This window comes from Leguminivora glycinivorella, chromosome 20 (assembly GCF_023078275.1).
Source record: "Leguminivora glycinivorella isolate SPB_JAAS2020 chromosome 20, LegGlyc_1.1, whole genome shotgun sequence".
NCBI lineage: Eukaryota > Metazoa > Arthropoda > Insecta > Lepidoptera > Tortricidae > Leguminivora > Leguminivora glycinivorella.
The window spans coordinates 11,992,705-12,010,620 of NC_062990.1; the positions used below are offsets into that span (position 1 = coordinate 11,992,705).

The 17,916-nt window shown below is 38.8% G+C and overlaps 1 protein-coding gene across 12 annotated transcripts in view; it reads left to right on the forward strand.

The window, feature by feature from the left end:
* The window catches only part of LOC125237050 (MAP/microtubule affinity-regulating kinase 3-like), a 296,828-nt gene that overhangs the window by 147,745 nt on the left and 131,167 nt on the right, over positions 1 to 17,916 (forward strand). For 8 of the 12 annotated variants that reach the window (XM_048143982.1, XM_048143987.1, XM_048143990.1 and 5 more), the window contains exon 1: positions 10,790 to 11,028. The exons of 3 other annotated variants lie outside the window; for them this stretch is intronic. The gene's annotated coding sequence lies outside the window, so the exon portion shown is untranslated. Of the gene's footprint in view, positions 1 to 10,789; positions 11,120 to 17,916 lie in introns of those variants that run through there. One more of the 12 variants, XM_048143983.1, reaches the window with a different exon arrangement.

Genomic DNA, 17,916 nt, shown 5'->3' on the forward strand with positions numbered 1-17,916 from the left:
AAGAAGAAGTTAATTGTAATTAATAATTAATTGGTACCTAATTAAATTATTTCTTTGAAGATTTGCAGTAAGATGCATGATGCATTACTGCGTACATTTACTATTATTGTTGGTTTGGTTTAGGGTTGTTTAAAACCTTTGTTGTAGATAAAGGAAGCGGTAAATACTGTTAATTATTCTAACACGAGTTTTTTTCAGGGTTAAAATATTCGAAACTTTTCTTGGAAATGTCTTTCGGCTAAAATATTCAACTAATTACGTAAAAATAAAACTTTTATTCAGAGTTAAAAAAAATACAATAAAAAAAGTCAAAGTCATATTAAACCCAAAAACCATACCAACAAAAATAGTTCGTGATCAGCAGCGCAGGCTTCGTCAAGTGGACATAAAACAAATCAGCTACAGGCTTTTTTGTTATTACGTAATATGTACATAGTACACACACACATACGTACGTAAACTAACGTCACTAAAGGGGGTAGGCAGAGCGCACGAACTGCTCAAGTTTCAGTGCTACTTATAGTCTGAAAGAGTTGTGATATTGCAGTGGTAAAGTAGTTAGCCCACCACATTGAAACGACATCCCACAACCCACAACGGGAGCAAAGGAGGTGATAAATGTAATATATGAGGATTAAGGCTGAATTAATTAAAAAAAAATTGAGGGACACCTTACACAGATCAACCGAGCTCCAAACTAAGCAAAGCTTGAACTATGGGTGCTAGTTGACGATATACTTACTTATATACATAGATAAATACATACTTATATACATAGAAAACATCCATGACTCAGGAACAAATATATGTGCCCATCACACATATAAATGCCCTTACCGGGACTCGAACCCGGGACCGCGGCTTAGCAGGCAGGGTCACTACGCGCTAGGCCAGACCGGTCGTCAAAAGCAATACCTTTGGATATTGCCAACAATAATTACAATGAACTGACGCGTATTGTGAAACTGTAACATAACACGTTGTGTTATATTCGCACCTAACACAATCAAATGACAGCACATCCGTGTGTGAAATTTGTGGGCGTCAGACCTTGTTATAATTACTCGGTATATTTAATTAGAGGTATGCTATTTTGGGCAAAAACGTTTTTAAATACAAAGAGTGAGTTTTAGGACCTATTTGTTCAGTACCTGTAAAAGTATGTGGACGCGTGTAGCAATTGTAATTTGGAAGCCAATATGAAAAGAATTAAAATGATGTTGGATGGACTTACCCCCTTATTCATAAACGTTTACTAAGTTATCAATCCGGAAAAGTTCGTTTGTCCCTTTCTGCTACGACCTTTCCGGACAAACGAACTTTATCGGCTTGATAACTTTAGTGAACGTTTATGAATAAGTGCGTTTTCACATTATCCTATCCGATATCGGATGTCGGACCGATATCCCATATATTTACGCCGCCATCTTAGATTTTTTCCTTTGAAATCTTTCCTACTTCCGATATCGGATCGGATAATGTGAAAACGCACAAAGGGGGTTAATATTTACAGAAAAAATGCAAGGCAAGAGGAAAGATTTATTTTATTTTCAACAACGATACACCTATCGTTACAGTTACCTAGTTACCTAATGCGATAGCAAATCTTAACCCATATATGCCCATAGGGTCGTTTTCGACCCACTGCTGAAAACACGCTACTACTACTACTCATTAAAGTAAGTAGGAGAATGAGGTTGTCATCTCAAAAAATAGGGAAAAAATATATGTGTTGGGCACATATGGGTTAACCTAGTTGGAAATGTTAACCTTATTTTATTAAGAGCTAGCAATGTATGCTCCTTTACAGGATTGCGGTATAGCGAGAGAGATTATACAATTATTCTAAGTAGCATAACATACCTAATACAAGCAAAGTGGCTTTAATGAAGGAATTTTCAGAGCAATGGAACACATCTATCCTGGTAGGCACTCAATATTTAGCGTGCGCAGGGCTCATGATTACATTATCTAAATATATAAAATAAGAAACTGACTGACTGACTGACATATCAACGCACAGCCGAAACCGCTGGTCCTAGAGATTCCAAGTTTGGCACATAGGTTCCTTATAATAAGGTGTAGAGGAGGCACTCTGAGAGGATTTTTCAAAATTCAGGAGGTGAAATGGGGGTCCAAAGTTTGAATGAGAAAACAAGGTTAGATTAGTACGCGGGCGAAGCCGCGGGAAAAAAGCTAGTTTAGATATAATTTACATATCCAAATGTAGATCAAAGGACTTCTGTTGTTTCGTTGAAAACGTTTCGTTATTCAACAGGTGTTCTTCTACATATCTGACGAAGATGACAGCACTGTGACTTCATTCTGATATAAAATTTTATCAAAAAGAAAATCCCATGGTTTTATTTTTGATGATGTCCTTTACTTCAGATCGAGACAAAGGAATCTTAATAACACACCGAACAATAAACACTTCAGAACGTAGCTCAACTCCCATCCGGAAGATAGCTGCAAATAACACCTGCTAATGACAATTTACTATTGTAGTTTCACCAAACGACGCGTCATTCTATAAATACGCTACACAAATCACTCTTACACGAGTATCTTACTACCGTCGCCGTCAGATATATCTACACTGTCGAGGTGCTCAAAATATCTGAACACATACTTGACTACAGACGTGTTCAAATACTTGTGAGAGTCTTGGCCGCTCAGATATTTCTGACGGTGACTGTGCATAAGCCCCTTTGGCGGGCGAAAGAAAATGCTTCGCGATGCCCCCATTAAACGATTATCGACTATTGTCGGGTCGGGTGTCGTTCACTTTTTGCGATGCTACAAGTTCGATGAACTACGACTTGGAATCGAAAGGAATAGCTTCTTATGTTGATTGGAACTTATCATCACGGAAAGTATCAGAGGGTTACCATGAACACCGAAGTTCCGACTTCTTTCTCTGTCATTCTAATTACGCCTAAATTTGAGTAAAAGAGAAGGGTTCTCGCTAACAGCGAACTTCGATATTCATGATTGGCCTTGTGTTCTTAATAGCTCTTATATCTAGTACTGTAAAGATGGATTTGTATAGTAATCTCATTATGTAGAGCCTTGACTGTTAATTGCAGCGTAGGAGTGTAGATTTATTCATTATTGAGAATTTACGGCTTAGTTCTAAGAGCTTTATATGTTAATAGCGTTTGAAATATACAATACGTGTCTGCTTTTTGTATACGTTGAGTTATATTAGTAGAATTGCAGTAAATTTAAAGCGTGAGAGGCATTGTGTATCATCTATACATATTAAGCGCATTGATTATGCCTAGTAGAAAAATAAATTATCTTAGTCTTTAATAAATAAGCTAGAGTGATCGTACGTTACGAATAATCTTTATCATAGTAAACGAGCCTTATTTACATTATGTTTTTTTGTCGTGTAAATTTTTCCAAATTTCGAGTAAGTAAACAGTTTTGTTTGTTTAAAGCCGAGAATTTGGCAAGCTCAGCGATACATTCAGTTAAATCACACTTTTGGCAAAGTGAGCAGTTGAGCAGTGAGCACTCCCGTTTAAGGTAAGTTTTTTACCAACCGGGGATCAGAGCCAATGCAATTAGGGAAAGCAAGGCTTTTTATCTGGTATTTTTGCTAAAAAAAAAACTCGCGATTCGACGTGAAGTTCGTGACATTATATTTATCCATACTAATATTATAAATGGGAAAGTATGTGAGTCTGTTTGTCCGTCTTTCAAAGTGGAGCGGAGATAGTTGAAAGGATGGAGAAGGAGAAACATAGGCTTCTTTTTTGTCTTTTTCTAGGCCCCCACCCCCACTTCCCTAAAATGGAGGGTGGTAGGGTGTATGGAGCATTACGCAATTTTTGAATTTAACGCGAGCGAAGCCGCGGGTAAAAGCTAGTACTGAATACATACCTATATTTATTAACATACAGATCACTCACCTGTGTGGGTGTTAGTACTGGTAGTTTATTAATATATTTGTTACAAAGAACGTCACGAAGTAGATACATAATTTATTCACTGTCCAACTCATCAAACATATTCCTAACAAAAAATACGAAACTTTTCTTCCAATTTGAACCCCCTAAGGGAAAGTTTTCAGGAAAAATAGTGTCCTGTCCTTTACGCAGGTCAAATTGCCTTTGTACCTTCATCTAAATCAGCTGACACGAAATATGACACAAGGACATTTCCTTATCCTTTATCAAGGAAACAAAACACAGTAAGAAGAAAAAATTGAACAACGACAAACGTAAATCGCTTCAGGACTAAACCAATGGTCAACCGTTCGGTTCGGCAATCCAGTATTGCCATGTAGCTATTGTTGGGGTTGGCACTTGCTTGACGCCTCTTTGCGTAGCGCACAGAATATAATTGCAATAAGAGAATTAATTATCAGAACCCTAAATAGGCGAAAGGGACAAGGGGCAACACGATTTAACTCTGAAGTAGTGTTAAGGTATACGTCAGTTTTGTAGGATGTGTCTCTGTAAGGTAGTACTTGTAATATTATTTATTTTGTGACTGAACAAAGCTAAAACCTAGCACCAATTAGGGTAAGCCGGCGAAGTGGATTGAAATTCGCCGCGGCGCCACTAAAAGCTTCAGTCGTAAGCCGATATTAAGCTCGACTTTGACGTTATGGATTTATGGGCTTTAGGCTTTGCTGTCAATCATAGTACACTGTATTTAAACTTGTAGTGTTGTGTTCTTGAATATTTAGCGTAAGACTTATTTAGAGTATTTCAAATGGCGCTCGACGTCACAAGCGATTATAGAAGATACATAGATGGATAAGGATACGTTCCATTCAGCCAACCGATCAAATGCCGCATTGATGATTCGCATGCGATCTCGTACCGTCTAAATCAGCCAGAAGTGGGTGAACTTAGTTAGGAACTGACGCTGCATCGGGAGCTCTGTCACCATTTTGAATTTTTGAATGCAAACGCGCGTGATCTAATGCATTTAATACGCTCTTTGCGGTTGCGACGCGTTGCAATAGTGCGCCTCAGCTGTGACGCGTAGCCACGATTGCTGACCGCAAGTATGAGCTGTACGGTTTGCATAATTACAGATTATTTCAACAGGCTTCCACACGCCGTCCGCGTCCGTTAATGATGGCTGATAAAATATCATCATACCAAATTTGAACTTAGACTGGGCCTCCCCAGCATATCGACGCGGAATCGGCCGACCAAAAATCGCTCGCTAGTATGAACATGCGTACGCTGCGATCGGCTTTCCGACGCGTAAGCGTCTTCATACTAACCTGCGATTTTCCGGTTCGATAGGTTTGGGGAAACCCTTAAAGCTTGAAGAGAGAACAGATAAGCAGGCACGCGGATTTATTATCGCATTTGTAAGATTATAATTAGGATCATTAGTTACAAGAACACGATACCTGTTCTTGAAGTTATTATTACGAGTATTAGAGGAAGGAACCGGGAAAACGGATAGATAGAAATTTCCATATAATTAAGCTCTCAATTATTGTACCTATACTATAATTACATTAAAGGAAGATTGATTAGAGGAAAATTGAATAGTTACGGAACGAATCAATGGTCAATGACGAACCCTTGATTGCCCATCGGCCTGAAATATTCAGGATTATCGATCATTCGGCGAATTGCCTTCAATAACTAACATTACCTTGGCATGAAACGGGTTCAGAGCCAGCCATTTCATGCCAACTCGTGCCATTTGGCTGAGTCGTAGGCGAAGGCTGAAGGTTGATATTGCTTATGCAGAATTTTGTAGACCAGTATAAGGGCAGGTGATTAAAACCGTATATGTCCCTTTATTTATGTTAGTGAATATTCTGACATATATATAGAAAGTTTAGCCTACTATTATATCCACCTATGTTTACCTTAATTCTGTTACTTAGTTACCTTGGTGTAACTTACACTATAGTTTAACTCAAGTTTGCTATTTGTCTCCTGGACACTGGATAGCTCTAAATAATATTGATCTCCTTATGTGATATTATCCCGATTTTAGGTGCCATCAGTGCCATTATCAGTTCAATGTTATCGATCTAATGGAAACTGGTCTTCCTCGGTATGCCATTCATGGTTTCACCAAACACTAAACAAAATACAATCTGTCAATCTGGGTCAAATTAAATTAGGAACGAGCTTCCAGTAGAGCTAGTACTAACGAATATAGTCTGGCAAGCCCGCATGGCCATCAGGGCTATAATGCTCGAATTGGCATCGGATGCAGATAACATGGCTGGTAGCCTACGGGCACTTGCCTTAATGGAATTGGAACCCAAGTTTTGCATGTCCATTAGATTTGGTATTTTGGGATATTTGTTTAAAATCGCAAAAATCGCAATGAAAGTCGCATTAATGTGTATGTGTAATGTTTTAATGTTTATTTGGGCACAAACGGTACATGTTTCTCATAACTAGAGTATAGTATTTTATGCAACTGGTGGTTAAAAGAGGTCAAAAAAGGTGAGTGGCGTGGGTAACAATTTGAGGCGAAGCCGAAAATTGTTAATAAAGACGCCACGAGCATTTTTTGACTCAGTTAAACACCGTTGCATACAATACTTTTTCTACGACCAAGCACTTATTTTGAAAGAAAATTATAAATTCAACAAATACCTACTTTCAGTCATCTTAGTTATTTAGGTGGACCGCCTACCATTTTGAATATGCAGTTTGAGTGCAAACATGAAAATAAAACTGTCTATAGTATGGTTCTTTGAAGCCTGGCCACTAAGACGAATCGAGCCGAGTTGAATCGAGTTCTCATACATTTGAATGCGATTCGACGCGTCGCCAATGAACGCAGCAGAAAACGAAGGAGTCTCGACTCTGCGAATTGGTTTGTTAAGTTGGTAGCAATGTATTTACTGAACTGTAACAGCTATATCGTGCTACTGCTACTAAATGTTTTCAGGGTATAGACTAGATAGACTTGTCCTGACATCTTTTATGTAGGGTTTTAAAGTTCTATGCACGACCTTGTAACTCACAAATAACAGTACGGGAGTAGAAAAAATACATAATTTATGAACCAAAACAGTTGCCATCACTTAATATATCATTAAAGACTAACTAAATACGGAATAACTAAATTTAAAATTAACAACAACAGTCAGATTAGGACAATGGCTTAATTACACAATAAACGTTACAAAGGGGTTACAGCACAGATTATAAAGATATATGTATTACCTTATTAGTGAACAATAGCAGTAAGTTATACAATATAAAGAAAAGCATGGATAATGTACGTGCTCCTTTGTTTTACTACAGAAGTATAGATCAGAGTCTGTTCAATTACAAATGATATGGAACACTAAGGGTGATGGGAACATCAGCATCGAGCCGCTTGATATTTATGAGAAATCGCGCTTTCTTCATAAAAAAGTGCGTGGAGTCCCTCCGCTTCAAGAAGTGAACCTTCGTAATGTGGAAATAAAAATAGGAAGAGGCGAGTTTTACTTCAATAACGTACGGCTCAATGTGTTTCCCGCCGATAATTCTCAAAGGCAGGTCGATGTTCGAAGTCGTGTAGCTCAGTGTTAGAGCGCCCGCAAATGGGAACTAATTGCACAGGGTAGTCGGGTTATTAGCCCCGCTAATTGTACACGATCCGTTCATTTTCGTACACTGACACATTTCTGGCCAGCATTATTTGTCCTATTTCCTATTCTTAGGTATGTTTTAGCGATAATTGTTTAGTGAGAACCAGAACTGCTGGCCTAGCCGAAATGACAATCGTTGATACCAGATGCCGAACGAAACGCAGTTTGGCTCTGTCGCGCCTATACAGAAGAGCGATAGAGATGGCCAGGTACGATAACGATATGGTCGTAAGAGTTTGTGCATTTGGCTACTTACGCGGATTTTGTTAATAGAAATGACGTTATTCTGTATTTGAAACATCCTCTCCTGCTATTTATTTCTGTTTGCTGTTCATATAAATAAAATTCTACTGCTTGTCGACTTTATAAAGTACAAACTTTATACCGTATTTTTAAACTTTATACTTTATAACATGTTTCTAGTTATTCTAGGAACTATTTTGAAGCAGGTTTATATGCTGAGACACGGAGAAAGTTAGACAGACCTAGCAAACAAGACGGAAATATCTTTAAACTTTATATTCAGTGCAATTAAATCAGGACGCGACGCGCTCAAACTCGCAAAACAAACGAGCATTCTACGCAAAGGAAGCTATTATAAAACTCGACTTAATAGGTGAAGTTCATCGTTCCTGTCTTTATATAACTATGACTTTCCATTAAAGAAGGGACCTTATCACTTATGCTTCATTTGTTATTAGAATTTCTGTTGGAATTTTAAATGAAAACGACCCTAAATATTGAAAACTCCCGAATAACCTCATATTCATACACTCAACCTGAAGAAGCATCTCCGTAAGATTTGAAACATGTCGCCAATAACGATACAATAAACATGAGTTGAACCGTTATTTTCAATATTCAAAATATGTCTGACAAATAGTTTAGCTTCTATGAAAACGACTTCATTGCGTTTAAGCATAAGAACCCTTAAGTGATGGAAAACCACAATTTATTCCATAAAGAGAAACTGCAGTTAAAGCATGTAATGGGCCTTTGTTAACGCACCGCTACCCCGGTCATAACGCATGGGTTCATACAATCTACATAACGCGTGTTGAAAAACCGACGGACACCTGACGGGAGAACTCACCTGTGCTATAAACTGACTTTTTTACAAACTGCAAGACGGTAGTAACTCATTATGACACTGGAGGAATGTGAGCTCTATAAGTTAGAAGCTAATTTTGATTTTTCTTTATCATATAATCCGGGTTAATTTGTACCAGGAACTCTTGATCCTTGTAATTTTATGCAAGTTTTTTGCAGAATTCAAAATGTCAGATTTAATTATATAGACTTAGGAATAATAGACTTTCACTCTGTCTGGCAGTTAGGAGTTTATGTTTGATGTCAGTGTTACGATAAGGCTGTTCAAATTTAAGGTTCGGTAGGTTTAGGTAATTGATTCAATTACATGTTCTTCAAAAATTTAACGCCTTGTAGGGCGAAGTAACTTATTTATTCAAAGATCGGTCCAAATTATATTGACATAGGTATTGGTAGACTAGATATTTGTGATCCATTATAATACCGACATGTCAAACATTGTGATTTTAACTGACGCGATTATGAAGCGAAAACAAGATCGGCTGTAAAAGGTAACTACGGTCATTGCAACACAAAACATCTTAACAAGTTTTGTTCTCTAGTTCTCATAAGACTTTCTATCCACTGGCCTTAAGTATTAATCGTGTAGCTCGAAGTATGACGAGTTTTTACGCGCGGCCGCAGCCTCTGATGACTCACGACCAACTGTACTCTCCTACAAAACGAAAAAGTAGTAAGTCTATGGAATCCGAACAAAAATACGATTTTCCGACCCGAGACTTTGATTGTGGCTGTGGACGGCTACTGCTGACGTATAACGCGATTTTATCGAGCCATCAGTGCGATTCAGTGTTGATTTACGCCTGTAACTAACGTTGAGGTTTTCTCTATTACGTCTGTAAGTGTGATTTATGAAAATAAATATAATATTAGGTTATGAGCTATAATCGCGAAAATCGAAATTTGTGTTGCGGGGATTATTCTTTCACTCCAGCAAGAGGCTTCAGGCGTCATCCATATATTACGTCACAGTGTAAGGGGGAGGGGGGGGTCATACTAAATGTGACAATCCCTGTTAAAGGGATACAAAAAAGCGTGACATAGGGGGGGAGGGGAGGGGTCCAAAAACCTGAAATTTGGTGTGACGTAATATGTGGATGATCCCTCATTAGAGCGACACAGAAAGATACCTTGATAGCAAATTTAGATTTTCCCTGTATAGCTTTGGATGCAATTGGAAGACAACAAAATTACTGTGGACAACGAAATACTTAAGTAGTTAGATATCAAAGATTACGACGATGTGACATGTGACAAATACGCTGATTTACCAATTGAAAGAAACATGTGAGCATCTGGTTTTATTAGTCGTTGTCATCCTTTTGTGGAGAGTTATCGTATATCCACTATCCAGCGGAGACTTTCACATCGTCAACGTTAAATTGTATTGTATCCTAAATACGGATGCTCAGTTTATTCAATATCCCATTAGATTAGTATTCATCTGAAAGTTTCACATTTAAAACAATTTACATCTGAAATGAGTTTATTACATGACACCGTTTTCTGCTCAATGAATACAGCGTGGAATAAATTTACGTTTCGGCGGTTTTGGCATTAAGCCCCTTGTGCTACTAGTACTAATTTTATGAGTTGTGTGTCCACAACTGAACATTAATTGAAGTAACAGTCATTGTTCTATATTTCCTGCGAAATGGTTACACCAAAGCGCCTGTAATTGTAATTTAGGTGGCTAGAATTTATTGTTTGTGAAATTTTGTAGATGTCGGCTGGAATTACGATATTTTTAACAAGGTCGTCTTGTCGTCAATTGTGGTACCGGCATAACAATTCATTACAGTTCAATAACATAACGTTCAATCTTACGCGAGCCATCATCTTTTCTTGTCTTTCAGTGTTGTTGCCAATTGTTTTATTTCGACATGTATTGTCTTTAATTCACAATAGTGTTTGATTTCAAGTTTTTTTTACTTTAAACTTCACTTTAAACTGCCAATTAAAGTAATAATCGTGAATTTCAGCCTCTTATCTCCGACGTCACGTGCGTCTTTTCTATCCAACACCCCCCTTTGTACCTCCAAGCTGATAACCGGCGGAGCGGCGCGAGCGCAGCGCCTCGCCAGTCTTCCCCCAACCGTCGTGCCACGCGGACGTGTTGCTGCTCTCCGTTCCACTAACTTACCAACTTAACCTCAGTGCAGTGATGGTGCACAAGTGCTGGTGATAGTGCAGTGACGGGATCAGTGCCCAGTGTCGTGTGTGCTCCAAGCACCTGCCATATACCGTTGTGTCGCGCTTCGGTGCTCCGGTTAATAACTTCGGATACGCAGTGACTGTGCTAAGAAGCGAGGAAAGCTTTACCTGTATCGGTAAAACGAGGATTGTTTTATACTTGTGAAAACTAAAGCTTCAACGTGTGGACAGAAGGCGTGTTGACACACTTCCCAAACTTGGACGGATGTAAAGTCTAGCCGAATTCAGTCCATTGTTAAAGTTTCGCAAGTTTTTGGGGACATTTCGTTTGTTTCGGAGGCTGTTGTCTCGCTCGATCGGGTTTAAAGGAAGGCTTTTCGGCCGGGTGAAACCGCGGCAACTGGACCTTGATATCCGGCGTTGCAACAGTACAATTGAGCTGGTTTGGCGGCTGTTGGTCGGCGCAAGTTTGGAACTTATCGCTGTTTGGCCAACTAAAGCCAAAAACTGAAAAATCGACATATTTTTCAACTTTGGATATGGTGTTTGTAAAACTTTCTTAATTTTTTTGCATATGTCGGTGATATTACTCGTATTCCTGACGAAGGCATTATAGAGCGAAAATCCATCAAAATCGTTATTTAATCAGACGTTTGCTGATAATTAGACAAGTCATTCAATCTATCTAATCGTATTTGCTATTCCTGCAGTAGACTGTTATTTACAACGTGTAGTCTAGTTGGACTAGTTGTTCATAACTATACAACCTTTGCCTATCGAAGGTCAATGTTGCTGCTAATCTATTCAGTATCATTCACATGTTTATACGTCTAATTGATTTAAACGATCGCTTAGGTTCATAACTTGTGTCGTACCATTCGGCTAGCATTTTATACTGTCAAGGTTGAATTCAGGTTCACTTGCGTTGCCTATTCGGTATTGTTCTCCCGTCTGTCGTCCTGCCTCGCCAACATTCGAATCGGTTTCTGCCTCTGCAATATCGATTACCTGTTAGTCGATACCACTATTTTGTTATTTAAATACTAAGCTATAAGTTACAGCTCTGTTAAGGTAGATTGACAGTGTAATATAATTTATGTTCAGCGATATCGCAACCAAGTTTTGTCAGTGCTACAAGTAAATCAATAACCTGGTTTTTACTTGTTAACACTTGCCATAAGATATCATTGTCTCCATCCACTTTCACATGATTGTCTACAAGTGCAAAGCTTAAGATTAACATTATAATGAGCTGCATAACACCCATATGACTGTAAAAGCTGTCACGGCTTTCTATGCTTGCGCAATAGGAAAGTGTGGGAGTACTACGGTTTGGTAATACTTGTATGATCATAATTATCTAATCATGCCGAGATAGGTTAATATTTACACACAAAATGTTGATTCTCCACATATTCTGTGCCAAAAACATTGTAGATTGTAGACCGAATCGTTGTTTGCGTTCGCGTTTTATTTGAACATTTCGGATGAAATAAGTTTATTGGCAAATACTAGTCACGCTTCTATCGTAGCTTGTTTAAAATGATTTTCTTCCTTTATTCGTTTTCCTTAGAATCGGTTACGATTTCTAAATCGCGATGATTTAGTAATGATGCGAGGTAATTAGAATTACATTTTTTATTGCATTTTGCACGTTTTCCGTTCTCTTTGCGGCCTTTACCTTGGTTATTCAGTTTTTGCTACTGCATTTTGATATTGCATTTTAATGATGACCTTATACAGTGCTGAATGGGCATATTAAGGCAACTGGAAGACGTTGAAACTTTTAATGTAATTCGTTAATAAAGTTTATCGCTCATCTCAACATGTAGAAGCATTCAAATTTCTTAAAAGGAAACCTTTACTACTTACTACCATAAAAACCTAATATAATCAAATATGAACACACACAAAACTCTAGGGGAGGGTAGATCACCTACACTGTCAAGATCAGCTGTGTCTGTTATTGTCCTTTTAAATAAGCCTGTGTGGTGACGGGTTAAGAATTTCACCACCCCCTTTCTTCCCGTGGGTCTCGTAGAAGGCGACTATGGGATATGGGTTAAATTGTGGTGTAGGCGAGAGGCTGGCAACCTGTCACTGCAATGCCACAGTTTCGTTTTCTTTTAACCCCTTATTTGCCAAGAGTGGCCCTGAAGCTTTAGTAGTTTCATGTGCTCTGCCTACCCCTTTATGGGATACAGGCGTGATAGTATGTATGTATGTATAATATAATATGAAAGTATATAGGATGCGTTGTGTGTTTACCTTCAGGTAGGCCGTGTGCTTGTTTACTTCAACGTAGTATTCAAAAAACCTTGCTAATATAATCAAATATTTGTAAATTGTATTATTTTTTGGTATAATTTCAAACACAAGGTGTCGAAATGTAAGTGTATCGCGGCGAGCGTGAAAGAGCCGATAGCTGATAAGTGATAACGATAAGGACAGGTGATGTCACCTGCTGTTGTTAAGGCGGGGATCGTTTGCAATGAAACGGGAGGCCTACTGCGAGAAGCGAAATTCATAAGTTTGCTCCAATGTAAACAGGTAGCAGTATGTACAATGGAAGTAGGTACACTCACCTCAAGAGGCAAACTTCGGTGTTCGATGAAAAAAAAAACGATTGTAGCCTCATATATCATATCGCTCCCTTTCTTGTCAGCACATTACTTGTAAAGTAATTAAATAGTAGCTTAACTTTAGGCTAAGTAGGTGTAGGTGAAGCATTTTTAAGATTTCTTAGCATCCAACATGCGTCACTTTTCAGATAGCCACTTCTTATTTAATAGGTATTAATATTAATAATAATCTTTATTTGCACATTTTCGTTTCTTATCAAGATTTCAAACGTGTCTGACAAAATATTATCGGCAAATATAATTTTAGATATCACGATTTGGTAGATAATGACTAGCAATCACGCATGTTTCAACACTTAAAACGCTAAATTAATTTAATAAAAACGTTTGGTTATATGATTTACGCTACTTCTACTCTATTAAATCTCAATTTACAGCACAAATTCTAATACATCAATGTTTTCATGAACAATGTACTTAAACATGCAACGATATAAAAGTACACAACATATACACATACACACACGACTTCCGTCGATTGCAGATTTATGTTTTAAGTAAAGATACCCTAGAGATAGACGATATCACTCTGTCATTATTCGCCACTGTAAACTTTTGCGATTGACTGTCCCGTCAAATTGGTAATCTGTAGGTTCCTTAACAAAGCGATAGCCCGTTTGTAATAACTGGAATAAGACTGATGCTAATGATACTATTAGAGTTTGTCTATTTGCAAGTGCGGCACATCAATGCAACAGCTACAAATAAATTGTAAGCACTTAACTTATTGCAAACATAATGGGTAATTAAGCATGCTTCTACCTACCGCCGTCCTCGCCTGAGGTTGTCGGGCAGCCTTAGCATGGTCAACTGGCCGTGTTAAATATTTAATATTTGCGCCCGGTACTCGATCTTTCTGCGACGACCTTACTGAAAAATGGTTAAAGCTAGTTACTTTCAAAGTGACTTGAATGTAGGCTTCTGGATTTAAGTCAAGTCAGGTTGTACTTCGGGGAGTGTGCTCAAGAGCTACACGAGCTTATTCCACCGTCCCCATTCTACCATCGGACTCTTAGACGCACGGCCGGTCTCCATCCTTACTTGGTAGATATTCCACGAATCCGCACGAAGCGCTTTCTTCTTTTCTTATGCGCACTGCCAAGGAGTGGAATTCCTTGCCGGCGGCTATATTTCCGAGCTTATATAACCCGGTAACCTTCAAATCAAGAGTGAACAGGCATCTTCTGGGCGAGCTCACTCCATCATAGGCCACGTCTTTGCCTTTGGCTAGTCTGTGGCCAAGAGTAAGCCCATTTATATAAAAAAAAAGATATTTGAAAAAGGAAATAACTCAGAACGCACGTAGTTAATGAATGTGTCCACGTAAGTGTCGATGACAAGCCTTTGTCATCTCCTCCTCCTCTTACCAAAGACGCGAAATAAAGCCATAACATCGGTTACAAACTAATTCTCGCGCGACTGTTTTTTGTCTTGTTCTTGTAACTGTATGTAACCAGACTAGACAAATTCATAAGACTTGTTAGACTAAAGGTTTTTCAGAAAACTCGCAACACTAATTACAATTCCACTCCTACTTCGAAATGCCAAGTCTCAAGCTTTGTGATCAGAACTCCAAAAGCGGCGTAATTGGAGGCACGCCCCACCGCAGACCGCTTATTACAAGCAAATCTACGTACGTACATGTACCTAATTAGTTTTTGGCCAATTACGAAGTATGCGGGCACGTTTTTCAACCGGTACACTGGGCTGCGGTTTGTGCATTACCAGACTATATTATAGTCTAGAGCAATGAAAAGGGATACAAGATATCTATTGTAAAAGTCACTTAAGCCATATTTTTCGAACAAAATTTTAACCCTTTTTATCGTGTACATTACAACAACAACTTATTATACCGGCAACAAAAGCTTAATGTTTGGAACGGTGAATGAAAGAATTTTTCATTAACCTTTTACGTTCTAAAGGTCATGTTTAATACATGGACCGGCACGTCATTGTGCATTCAGTTTCGACAATTTGTGTATCCGATGCAGAGTTGATCAAATGTCAATATGGACAGAGTAATCGAGCGCAAGGACCAATCTGGATAAAACTCATCTCCACGTTCTCTTCCGCCTACTAGCAGGCGTCAAATACAAATGTATTTGACGCCTATTTTAAGGTAAACAATCAAACATAGTCCCGTGTATGCTCAAAGTACATACACAAGACTATAAGGCTGTTTTGTTCCACAGATCTTGAACCAAACGTAGTTATTATGTTGAGTTTGATACAAGATCTCTAACAAAGCATAGATATTCAATACATCTAGTTCCATCATCAGCTGGTTGTGGCGATGAGAATGACGTCTGTTGGCAGACAAACTGGCACAAGATCGCCCGGTGCCTTTGTTTGTCGCGTGCTGTGTGTAGTACGTGGATGGAATCGCTAATAGCCGCCTTCGTGTAATTACTCAACTATTGCCGCTAAGTGACGCAGGGACTGCTCCAGATAGTGAGACGTCTGGACCCGTAATATAGATAGTTTCATCCATGAAGACACGTGGTCTGGTTCGTAATGTCGTCTCTCTAAAGGTTACATTTGGCAAAATATGCTCGTCATCTTGAATTACGCTCCGTCTTGCGTGAGCGACGGGCGACGCGACGCGACGCGACGCGATGCGACGCGATGCGACGGCGATGGCTCAAGGTCATCGCGTATCCATCGCGCGAAACTTCGGCACTAGCATTTTGGTGATTAGAATCACAAGATTCGCCGTCTTTCACAATGTGCAAATGGTCTAGCGGGTTTGACTTCTAGGTGGAATCGTTTGCGCCATGAGTGTCGTGAGTTCGAATCTCGGCTCACGCAATCTTTTTGCATTTTTATTTACTTTTTTTCTTTTATGTTCTACTAGCTTTTGCCCGCGGCTTCTCTTGAAAGACGGACAAACAAACAGACACACACACACTTTCCAGTTTAATCAGTATGGATTATTTGATTTTGTTTACCTGCTTATTTCTTTCTCTAAGATTCTACTTTCTTATTTTTTTTAAGAACTCCGGGTTTTATACTAACAAGGAAAGTTTTACGTAGCACACAATAATACTGCATTTTGTTTTTATTAACTTAATGTTTATTTTAATCCATACTAATATTATAAACGGGAAAGTGTGTGTGTGTCTATTTATTTGTCCGTCCTTCACGGCAAAACTGAGCGACGAATTAACGTATACTATTTACTTATAACGAATGCTATTTACTTAATGTTGAAATGAAAAAATGTCATACAGTGTAACCCAGTGTTTTTAATGCTGCCATCTAGTGTCGACTGGCATAACCACTACACTAAGAGCCCTTATTCCTTAGAGCGTTCATCAATTTCGTGAAATAGCCATTGATAGATGGCGTTGGTGCTCGGTACGCGAGCCACCGGTAACGCAACACACAGGCAAGAATGATCTTTGAATTTAATTGCTAGTAACAATTCTTTTGGTTTCATGTGTTAACTTTTTTGTAAAGTTTACAAGAGATAAGAATATATTATTATTATATGGTACCTACTAATTGTAAGTAACTTAAAATAAACAGTTTCAAAGAGCTGAGCTGTGTGCATAAAATTACATGTGTTATTGGCCCGGCTAATGAGATCAAACATGGTCGAGTTACGATAAGTAGAATAGCAGTTCTGTTATTCATTTCCTGACTCGATCATGTGACCTTGGACATCATCGAGATCGACGCTGCTCATCAGCCCAAATGTAATAAGCCCAAACATAGTGGAGTTATTATGAGTAAAATAGCAGTTTTGTTGACCATATCCTGACTCCACCATGAAAACCAGAACCTCATCCTGGGGGCCGGTTTTTGAATCTCACATATGGGATTTGTCACTAAAATACCGGTTGAAAACAGTGAATTGCTTAGTATTTTCAGTGACAATTTTCTGAATTCGAACGCGTGAGACTCAAAAATCGGTCCCCTGGTCCCGAAATATAATAATAATTCAAACTCTCATCAGATTTCAAGTAAAATTTCTTGGATAAAATTGCATGTGTAAAAATCAGGCGGACCGTATGCCTGTTTGCCACCAACAGGATCAAGATTTGTTTAGTCGCAGACGTCGCAGTACCTATACAGCACTTCTCAGAACTATCTAGCTGCTTACGCTTACGAGAGCACGGTGCGCCGGACTATCGAACGTAGATCCACTGTCTATGAGCGTTGGGCGCAGACTGAACTGAGCAGTGAGCGTGTCAGGGTGGCTAGCCGAATGGCACAATCGCTCACGAAACGCTCACGAAACGAAGCGCTAGTAGATATCTATCTCTATCGCGCTTGCGTATTGGCGCGACAGAGCCAGCGGCGTATCGCTTTCGTTTGGCGTCGGAGAAATGCCATTCGGCTACGGGGCCAGCAGTGTATTTTATTCGAATTTTATGTGCTTTAAAATAGTACATTACGATACAAGTGCGTAAAAAA